The following is a 12,267-nucleotide window of genomic DNA, read 5'->3' on the forward strand; positions in this document are numbered from 1 at the left end:
CAAATATCCACTACAAAATACGTTTTATGAGCCTTGTGTTTGTGTGAATGTTGTTTCTTTCTTACTTGCCTCTTGGCACAAATGGTGGTGCAACATTGCACGTCAATTGTACTTGGTTGTGATAAATTATACTGGCCCATCAGAAGCTAGTAGTATTTAGTATGACAACGACTACTTCAAAGTTGTATCAGTATCTCTCCCAAGGACTTTCGTGGACCTTTTTAGGTCTCATCTACAAGACAACTCAGGCTATCTCGTTATCCAAAACCTCACCAAAAGCGTACAGTGAGCTTTGAGCCAGCCATTGCTTACCATTTGTTGACTTTATTGTCATTCTAATTTGCTTGCTTTTCCTTCTGTATTGTCTTCTTCTTCTTCTTGCTCTCCTCTGAAGCAGAGCCTCTTTACCATACTTTTAATTGGCTGGCTTGTATACTTTCATTGCTCACTGTTAGAGAACAATTTTTTCTTTTTGATTAAACACTCTATAAGAGAGTAACATTTTTGATTAAACACTCTATAAGAGAGTAACAGCCTGATTCATCAATGGGAGGTTTTGCGAGTCTGAAATAACGAATCATAAGGAATCGCTATTCCGGTCTCGCAAAACGGTATTCATGTAGGAATAGCAACATTTTTTGCGATTCCTACAGATTCCTTATTTGCGATTAGCAAATTGCTAATCGCAAATAAGGAATTACTCCCCATTCATTCCTATGGGCCAAAAGGCCCATAGGAACGAATGGGGAGTATTCCTTATTTGCGATTAGCAATTAGCTAATCGCAAATAAGATAGCGATTTAAAGGGTGCCAGGGGTGTCCAGAGGACACCCTGTAGCACCCCTTAAATGCTAATTTAAACAGGTGTTGCGCACACACATGTCCAGAGGACATGTGTGTGTGCAACATGCAACTCAGAAAAATGCTTTTAAAAGCATTTTTCTGAGTTTTCGCTATTTACCACGAGGTTTGACCTCGCGATAAATAGCGGCCCAAAATTGCGATTTCGCAATTTGAAAATGGATGATGAATTGCATTTAAGAATCTCAAATAGAGATTCCTTAAATGTAGTTCCTCGCAAATTTGCGGATTCGCTATTACCGATTTTTCTATTTGGGATGATGAATCCCAAATGCAAAAATCGCACTCGCAAAGGGCCGGATTCTCAGAATCTGGCCTTTTGCGAGAGCAATCACCTTTAATGAGTCAGGCTGTAAATGTTTTCTAGCTCTCACCCTTGTATCCTTCTCCTGATAACCAGTCTAGGATTGTGCATATGTTTTCTAGCTCTCTGTCTCATCTGATTCTCCCTCACATTTCATGTTGCTCTCTCCTGTTTGTGCTGCTCTCTTTTTCTAGTGTGCTTCTCCCCTTGTGAAATTGCACCACACTCAATTATGCCCATTAAATTAAATTGAATTGAATTGCCACTTTGGAAAGAGCAACAGCTTTTTCAACAAGGAAGCATCCCTGCGGTGGCCAGCAGGGTAAAATTCAAGAAATCCTACAACCTACAAGGCCTTTAATCATTTTTTTTGATTAGCGCTTCTGATTTGATCATTCTACTAACAATTGGTAACTCATTCCATAACTTGGTGACAAGTACGGAAAAGGACAAGTACCACCCATCCTACCTTTGTTAAATTTTGGAATATGAAGAAGGCACTGATTAACTGAAAACAAACTCTTGTAGTTTGGTATACATGGAACCTATATCTAAGTTAGGCTTGGTCTTTTTCCTGGATTATCTTGAATATGAGTATCAGAGCTTTAAACTTAATCTGCTCTTTGATTGGTAACCAGTGGGGTAGCTTACACCTGCCCGAATTGATTGCGTCTTAGTGGTTTTGAGAATGCCTCTAGCTGCTGCATTTTGGACCAATCAGGCAAGCGCGAGCACCTAGATATAGGGAGTTTCATACTCTAATCTGGAAGTGACTTGAAATACCACAATCAGCTTCCGAGTCTCAATTGGTAATATATTCAAAATCTTTTTTTTGAGTTTTCACAATACCAAACCAGGTCCCCGTCACAGCACTACTTTGCGCTTTAAAGGATCTTGATCACATTTTACGCCTGTTGTAAATGAATCTAGGACCCTAGTGTAAATTTTCATGATTCATGCCCTTATATAGGTATACTTTATTATATCCTTATATAGGCATAGAAATCACTACCATATTTGGCCTAAGCCTTACAGCCCAAATGCGGCCTGGCTACTTCCACTAAGTTCCGAGAATCAATAACGATTTCTTGGAAAAACCAGCCTCCAGCGGCTAGGGACTTCCCTCTGCTTGAATATTGAGTTCTCCAAGAAATCCTGGAGTTTTCAAAGAATCTAGCCTTTGAGTGACGTTATTAAGTCCAATCATGCGTCAAACTCAGCACCTTAAAAGTATAAATATGCCTACGTTTGCCCAGACAAAAACACAGTGGTTTGGAGCAGATCGACTATCTACTTGCCCGACGCCCTGCAGCAGCAAGTGCCGAAGGAAGCCAAACCTCTGGCTGACGCACTGAGAGACTCTGTCTTTTCTCCTGCCGAGAAATCCAGCTCCAGTGTTTCCGGGCTACCCTTGCTGGTATCTGGGAAATCGAGTCCTGAGAGAGAGATACATGACCTCCTTCATTCTAAAACCAAGGTACGGAGCTGATTAGACCTCTTAGAGAATTCTTGGAAGAGATTCCTGGCAGAGAACTACTAAACTTAAGCTACTCCTCACTTACTTCTTCCCTTGTACTAGACTTAGGTTAGGTACACCGGGGTAGGCGTATTTTAGAAGCACCAGTTGAGTACTTTAAGTCATTATTTATCACTGTATTTATTTTATACCTTTTATGCACTTTAATTGCTTAGAAATCATATCATGCTTTTACAGTACTACTTTATAATACTGTTCATATTATACGCCCTGTACTTTATAACAAGTATTACGATTGTAGCAGTACATTTCTTATGCTTGAGAAAAAATACTGTTCAATAAATACTTTTATTGAAAACGACCGTCTCTCTATTTTCTCAGCACCTTTGGTGAAACGAAGCATGCACAATTGACTAAAATAGTTATCTATTGTTTCTGCGACTCTAGAGATTTGGGCCCAGATGTAAGTAAATCCGATTTACAGTCTCTAGAATACCGAATTTTACCGATTCGGTATTCTAGATTCGGAAAAGCAGATGTAGGTAAAAATTTGGTAATTTTTACCGAATCTGTATGATTCGGTAATTACCGAAACTGTATTTACCGATTCGGTAATTGCTATTGATTCCTATGGGCCTGTAGGCCCATAGGAATCGATGTCAATTACCGAATCGGTAAAAACCGGTTCGGTAAAATTACCGATTTTGCAAGGGTGACAGGGTGTCACTTTGACACCCTGTTGCACCCCTGATTTTGACTTGTGTGCCACGTGACAAACATACATGCCCTTAGGGCATGTCTGTGTGCCACATGGCACAGGTGTACAGGCACAGATGTGCATGTACACAGGTATTCGTTATTTACCATGCAATAGAATTACATGGTAAATAACGAATCGGTAAGGGCCTGTGGCACTGTTTTCTGTGCCACCTACATATTGATTTACCGATTCGGTAAATTTACAGAATCGATATTTTACCGATTCGGTAACTTTACTGATTCGGTAAATATACAGATTCTGTACATTTTAACCACTTCACTGTGGCGGCTATTCCGCCGCAGTGCTAAGGGGGCGGGGCGGAAGAGCGGCAGGCGCATGCTGGTGTTGGAACCGCTCCGTCACCAGCCGTGGTTGCGCTGTGCTCATGACGGAGCGGTTCCGTCACGGCCCCGCCCGCTCAATAGAACGTTCAGTGCAGGAGCGAAATCCACACCGTGCAGGCGTTTCGAGCTGGCCGTGACGGAACCGCTCCGTCATCAGCACAGCGCGACGCCGGCTGATGAGGGAGTGGTTCCGTCACCAGCAGGGGAGGGGTTAAGGCCCCTACATCTCCATTTGTAAATACCGCTCAGGACCGATTTTTGGCGACCTACATCTGGCCCTATATTTCTTATTCATGGTAAAAAAAAGTTGTTATGTTTATGCGGTTGTCAGACACTAATCCCTTCTTGTGAATTCGAGAAAGTTTCTAGTGACCTCTGAGCTAGCTGGCACTCACAATTCAGTTTAATATATTCGGTAGAGACCTAGTCGACCTCAGTCCTACGTCTAAACTACAGTATATATTATTCCAATGCGCAGAGCCTATTGGGAATATAGGAACTACACTACATAGCGCCCAACGTTTGGTAAGGCGATAATTTAATGCTAGATACTAGAGTAACTCAGGCGTGCTTTTCACACAGACCACTTTTTCCTGTTAAATACTCCAATAGACTTCTGGAGTGGGTAAAAGGTTAATATCCGCCAAAAATTAGTAGGACTAAAATCCTATGTATTAGTTTTTGGTTTATTCAACGTTGAAGGATACCTTATTCCAAAATATTGTGCACCTAATCTTTGTTTCCTTGTACCCATTCTGCAAAACTCTTCAGTCAGAAAAATAATGATGTCTGACGAAGAATTAGCTGCAGCTGCAGCTGCAGCTCAAGCGGTTTTAGATGACAGAAATGGGCCGGATAATGACCCGGATGCTATAATCATCCAGTTAAATGTAAGATAAACTATAACTTACAAACTCATAAATAACGGGGTATCATCGAGAGATGGTAAAGTAATCTTTGTTATAGAGGCACATGAATACCGGCAAACAGAGGTATTCTATTCATGGATTCATTTTCCTCCGGTAGACGGAGGGACACACGAGTTCCACTACTTCAAAGTAGAGGAACCTCCAGAGGAATATGTTCCTTTATGAGGACATTGAAATTCCATTAACTTACCAAGAGCATCATCTCTGGTTTAAAGGCACCCTACAACATCAAAATCACATTACCAGGCTCAGTCCACTAGGTAGACCAGGAGCAACATGGCCGGTACTAGCCAGCTCCACACCACATCCTGACATAGAAAATAAGACAGATCGAGAACAGTTAGCCCAGCTGAAACAGGTTATTAAAATACATAGACAATTGGTTCAATTTGTCATGCAGACCTTAACAGTCCAACCTACTGTAAGGATTCCACAGCACACCCCTCACCAGGGGAACACAAACAAAATCACACCACAGACTATACAATCAGTCATTGGTAAATTTCCCGCAAAGTGGGAACAAATTCCGTTCTGGTTATCTCAGAAAATTACTCGAATAGAGACAGTATTCCCTGATAGTACACCTCATGAGAAACACAGAATTCTGACAATCTGTTTACCAATGGGGATAGTAACACATGTGGAGGACTGTGACACTTGGGGTACAGTCTTTGCTTCAATCTACACAAAAAACACATGGTGTTCTGTCCATGGCAGTAATACCAGATGTTCTGAGGCAGATTCAAAATGAATACGGTCCAGAAACGGCCTTAAATCTAGGTATGAAATTTACTAAAAGATTTCAACAGCATCCGTGGCAATCCGCCAAAAGTTAAAAGAAACAGCTATAACCGACCGACCGTATGCGCTTGCTAGAATTATTGAAAAATCTTATGAAGAATTAGGAAGAGATGGTTTGGGTGGGAAACCAGTAAAACCCGAATTAACAGACAATCCTGAAAAAGTATTTATTAAAAATAATCTCACTAATCCTAAAAAGAAGTGGGAAAGTACTAAACAGACACTTCCTAAAGAGAAACGTTCTCATTCCAGAGGAAGATCTCCTGAACGGGGAGGTAGGTCTCCCCATGGGAGCCCTCTGAAAAAAGGCATAACCTTAGGAATAGGGATAATTTGAACAAACCTGACAGATATCAAGATAATGATACACGTCCCTCTTAATCTTTTCAGACTTCCTCGATGAAATCGGAAAGAAGAGGACGGTCAGAACAGAAAGAGGAACGCGTCAAGTTCAAAGACAAAGAACCCGTTCACCAAAGCAAAAAAGCTCAATTTACCAAAAAGAAGGTAGCAAGCATAAAGATCAGACATGCCGGGGATCTTGAGGACACATCTCAAGAACGGGGAGTGGGCTCAGACAATGCTAGACAGCGCAGCAGAAGTCACCATAGTTCGCTGGATCCTGAAGGATCATCTGGAGACAGTGGACTTGAATGAATCCATTCAACTTGAAACTGCAGACACCATGGTTAGTGTACCCCAGAAGTTATATGAAGCAACACTCCGGATGGAGGGGGATATAACTAGAAAAATAAAAGCACTCTTTTGGGAGAAGCTATCTAAGGGCTATGACATTCTTCTAGCTGAACGAGACTGGCCGCCAGAATTTGTCAGGGAGTGTCCACATGGCGAAGAGATAATTATGCTAGCCTTATCAAATCACATTACAATTCATAAAAAAATATACATATGCGAGAAAATGGGCTGTGTCCCAGGCTCCAGCATTATATAAAAATCACATAGGATGGGATGAGGACTCTCCTCAACATAAAATCCAGTTAAAAAATCAACCTACTGCACAGAAGCAGTATCCAGTTAAGCAAGAAGCTAAAAAACAAGTCGGGGAGATTTTAAATCAACTTGAATACCAATGGGTGATTGAAACACGCACCTCTTCAACGAACAATCCTTTGTTTCCTATCTCCAAACCAGACAATTCATATCGTCTAGTTTTGGATTACAGACATTTAAACTTCTGTTGCAAAACTTTTGCAGTACAAAATGCACAAAGTGCAGCATTGATGAATAACATTGTGCGGAAAAAATATAAAACCACATTAGATATTTCGAGTGGGTTTTTCTGTCAAAACATTGCACCTGAAAGCAGACATTTGACCGCTTTCTCAATTATGGGGACACAGCGGCAAATTTGCTGTCTCCCCCAGGGATTCAAGAATAGTCCAGGGTTATTTTCAGCCAGAGTAATAGAGTTACTACAAACGTACGATGATGAGGCATTATCCTCGGTTGATGACATCTATCTTACAGACGACGATTTGGAAATACACTTGAAAAGAGTGAACACCATAATACTTGGGTTTGCATCTGAAGGGTATAAATTCAATTTTAAGAAATCAAGAAATGCCCACCTCAACGTCCTATTTCTAGGCTACGAGTTATCAAGTGAAGGCAAAAGCATGGCAGCTAACATTCTAGAGAAATGTTCGCTGCTACAACCTCCAAAAACGCTGAAAAACTTACAGTCAATTCTAGGTTTCCAGAATTTTGGAAGAACTTATGTTCTGAATTACGCTGAAAGGGTTAAACCTTTCTACGAATTAATCAAACCGGATTTTAAACCAACTAATTGGACCCAAACACACACAGAAATTCTGCGTTCAGTCCAAACAGACATGTTAGCAAAAACACAATTACAGACACGCGAAAACGTGCGCAACCTTATGATCCGAATCATCCCAGGGAGATGTGGATTCACGTACCTGGCCTTTAATGAAGGAGAAACGGTACCAATTGCTTACAAATCACACTTGTACACTGAAGCAAAAATTAAATTCACTACTACTGAGAAAATTCTGAGAGTGGTTCAAACTGCAGTAGCAAAGAAGAGAGCTCTTGCACAGGGTAAACACATAATGATCATTACACCTGTACCTGCCTTAGAAGCAGTGACGAAAGCAAGCATTCCGAATGCAAAAGCTTTACATCCAAGATGGATAAAATGGGTTAACTCTCTTGCCGCAACATATGTTGAATACGTCTTTGACCCATACTAGAAAACACAAGAATTTCTCCAATACAAACATGAATGTCCTCTACCGACCGAGATTCTGCCCCTAGAACATTACGGCTGTATAATATATACAGACGGATCAGCACAGCCCGCAATTGGGGGTTAACAAGCCTATAGTGCTGCGTGCGCAATTGTTAAAGGTCGCTAGCGCGAAGGCAAATTAGGCCTATGGTCACAAAAACTCACTCACTCGTAGACTGTACAGCTCAGCGCGCTGAACTACAGGCTTTTAAGATGGCGCTTGAAAATACTGATCGCGAATTCCCCACACTAATAGTGTGCGATTCGTATTTCTGCGTAGAATCTTACAACGTGAATTTGCAGAACTGGGTTAAAAACAGGTTCAAAAATTCAAAAGGTGGCACAATTAAGCATAAAATGCTTTTGGAACAAGTAGTTCTTTTACAGAAAGAAGTACAAAAGACTCACGTGATACATACACTGAGTCATCAACGTGATGGCGTTCACGTTGCAGGGAATTCATTGGCTGATGAACCCGCGAAGGCAGCTGTGCAAACGGCTTCCGTACCTACACTCGCTTGCTTAAAAAGAGTAATAGATGGTGAAACGTTACTAGCAGTAAAAGCCTCTATGGAAGGCAATCATGCAGCGTTACCTCTAAACTATTCACTCACATATACATACATAATTGATGCAAACTCCATTCCTTTTGCTCAAATCCCTGGAGTAGGGGACAGACTAATTCCAAACAGGAAGCGGAGAGATTACTTGGTTCAAGAAGCACATATGGGAGAGGGTCTGACACATCAAGGGATCTTGAAATCTCTTATAGAATTAGAAGAGATGTACTGGTGGCCAGGAATGAGTGTCCAAGTTTATGAATTTGGAATAAACTGTGATACCTGTTACAGATATCACATCTTTTAGGACCACCAGATACCTGACTACAGTGTAGCCAGCCCAGTTCAGATACCTTTGTTAGACAGCATTAGACTATCTACACGCAGACACCACCATGGACAGATGCGGTCCCACAACTACTAGGGCAAGATTTAATTGGATTTGGCCCCAACGCTTGGCTGACGCCAGAACTGTTATAAAGGATTTGTGAGTCTTTATCAGCACATACGCTGCTGAAGATTCCGCACCAGTTCAAGGTTTCTTTAAGTGACTTTATATCACCCAGCACATTTTATGATGATTGGGACTTTGAGACTATTAATATTATGATGTCAGATTTAGAAATGTCTGCAAAATTTACAGAACATGAATACTCAGAAAGTTCATCAGATTATGAACAAATGTATTGTTTTAATCACTGGTCACCATTATTTGCATAAATCTGCAAGCCCTAGGAATGTTTTTACTTATAATCAATGGTAACATTGTCCCACGCCACCAAAAGGCAGCTCAAAAACATTTCATGAAAAGTTTACGTACTTCTCAGGGTTTAATGCTACAAATCCAGAAACGTTTTTTTTCAAAAATGTAAATAAGACAGGAATGAAAACAATGTTGACCAACACTAAACAAATGTATTCTGCAAACTTTTATGCTCAGCTGTCCACATTAGGCTTCGACTTCTGGAAAGACAACATTGAGACAAAAACTGTCTGGGGCACGAAAGACTGGCAGGTACAAGGTTTAGAATCCTTGTTCAGAGCCTGCATTATACCAGAACAAATAATGTTTTTAAATGACACTGTTCAACAGACTTGTTGTCTTGGCCTGGCTAAGATAAAAGATTTAAATAAACCGTCTATACCTAAACCCACTTCTGAGAGTAATGATACTACTGAAAAGGAGGTAGATGTACAATATATTTTAACACAAAACAGAACTAATCCTGATTGGAAAAAATGGTTAATCTGGCCCACAGACACCAATAACTGTCATGATAGATTCCTTAACAAATCACACAGGGGTTAAAACTGAACAGGCCAGATACAGGATACCCCCAGAGACAACATCCAGGGATATTAACAACATACAGTGTAGGAAAACTATGCCTTGAGTGGCTAAAGACATCCACACTTACGGAAATCAAACAACACTTATCCTTACCTAAAGAAGGCAATGATTTGCAAGATTTCTTAATGGGGCCTCGCAAACCACGGCAAAAACGTTTCATATACGCCGGTATATACGCTGCTTACAATGAAGCTTGGAAAATAACGTAAATGGAAACTGCAGAAAGAATAAGAGAAATTGATCGTATTAATTTAGGGAAAGCTCTCTCCGTAGTGGACAATGAGTTAACGACTCTGTCCTCCAGAATATATTTGTTGGACAGCATTGTATCCTCTGCAATTGACATAATGGTACAGGTTTGCTAATGTTACAACATGGCCAGTCTCAATTACGTTCTATAATGCAGTTAGGCTGGACGTTGCAAAATCTTCGTTCAGGCTACGTGCCATGGTATCTAATCAACACAATGTCATTGTTTGCTGTATTTAACCTTGCAGATAAACAAATCTCTTTGGCGGAAAGAGGAGCAGACTATACGGTGCTGAGCATTGAAAAACTGGAAAGATTACCATTAACATTTTCTGAGAAGCCTGTCATTGAATGGATAATTCATGGCACCATCATGATACCAGTGACGATTTTCCAATTCCAGTATTGTCTACAGCGTATACCAGCGGGCCTGTATGAAAGGTTGGGTAAAGAATATGACCTGGACTTTACCTTACACAAACAAATGTTGGAATAAGGGGAAGGGGGTTTACCTAGTGGTAAAAATTGTAAGAACTCACTAAGTGGTACACTTCTGTGCCAGGGTATTAATTTACAAAGAGCCTGCAACGGTTCTGCAAATAACCTCTCTTGCCACCTACACAGTACACCCTCCACAGTGATAGAACCCATTTTCACGCAGCTATCCAATGGCAGTTACGTTATATTGAATGATCACAGCTGCTGTGGCATGTTGCCACGAAAACGTTATCTCGTTAGTGTGTCGTCCATGGTTACTTGTTGTATGCATGTATTGTATCCAATGCACAAGACAGACAGTGGGACGGCATTATGGCCTTCACTGAATATCTCTTCTATACGAATTGATACTTTGAGCAGAATAAAAGCCATTCTTTTGCAAAAATCTGTGTCACTGAACTCGTCTAAAGAAACGTATGATCTGCAATTTGCGCGAGGACATCTGCAGAGATACATGCATTATTATCAACAGTCAAATCTTAAATATGTCTGATACCAGTGGCATCTCACATGTATTTAAGATGATTTTTTCGGGAATGTTAACACCATTTGAAGCAGTCCTCTGCATTTTTCCAGATTTGGTGCACTCTGTGTTCGGCGGCCTGCCTCTCATCTTGGGACTCGTAGCAGGATTTCTATTTTTATTCCTTCTTCTCCGATATGGCAAGTCCGGTAACCGACGATACCCAGACCACCATGGAAGTGACCCTCCTTGCCATGAGGTATCGTGGGAGAATTACACAGATTCTTGGCTTGGCTTGTATAGGAGATCTGAACACAACCTGATTTCTTTCGTTCAGACCAATCTGGCAAGATTGTATCTTACCTGTTCTACGATGCCTGCTTTGCGAAGAAGAATACGTGTTGGACATTTGTCTTACACTTCCATCATTCCTGCCATCGGATGTCGACGCCTTGCTAGGTCTGGTAACGACTCATGCATTGTGGTTTCCCCAACGGCTACCAATCCTGATGACGGCATTCATTGAGGTCTCACCAGTAAGTCTAACTGAGAGTGAGATACGAGGATCAACAGGCACACAATTACAATCTGATATGAACACTGCTAATGCAGCACCTGGCGCTGACGGCAATGCTTCTCATCTGTGCACATTTGATCTGCTTGATCAAGTAGTTCCACTTTCACCTACTGTGGTAGACGATTTCTTTGCCAGCCTATACGATCTGATGTTTTCTCCTGACACCGAGAATAACTTTTGATTCATGCACACAGCGTTCCCTGAACTCTGAAATTCGGCCTTCACTTTTTCAAAACAAAGACTTCTAACTTTGGAACTCTATTTTTTCACAATCAATTGAATTTTACTCTCCAAAACATTGAACTTTTGGCACAGACTAATCTGCTTAAAGTAGAACTATTCTTAGAAAACAAGAAATTCTTTTCCTTTTTGAACACTGCCTAGAGAAAATATTTGGCCTTGTCCTCATATAACAATTGACATGATATGTTATGAAATGGTCTGGACCTTTCTTTCTGTATTTAAGAGCCATTTTCATAACTGTAATTTCATGATTCATTCAGTTTGCATGTTTAGATACTCTATGCTTAGAATGACATCACATCCTTAAAATGCGTACTGTACAAATGCTCAATATTTTTTTCTTTTGTACAGCCATTTCAAGTGCATGTTATGTATTTTGGGGTGGGATTGTAAACACTAGCTTTAGATATGTTCAGTGCTTATACGTTTAGCTTTATTGAACTTAAAATCATGGAGTGGGTGTTGTAAATGAATCTAGGACTCTAGTGTAAATTTTCCAGATTCATGCCCTTAAATAGGTATACTTTATTATATCCTTATATAGGCATAAAAATCACTACCATATTTGGCCTAAGCCT

This window comes from Lissotriton vulgaris, chromosome 8, assembly GCF_964263255.1.
Source record: "Lissotriton vulgaris chromosome 8, aLisVul1.2, whole genome shotgun sequence".
NCBI lineage: Eukaryota > Metazoa > Chordata > Amphibia > Caudata > Salamandridae > Lissotriton > Lissotriton vulgaris.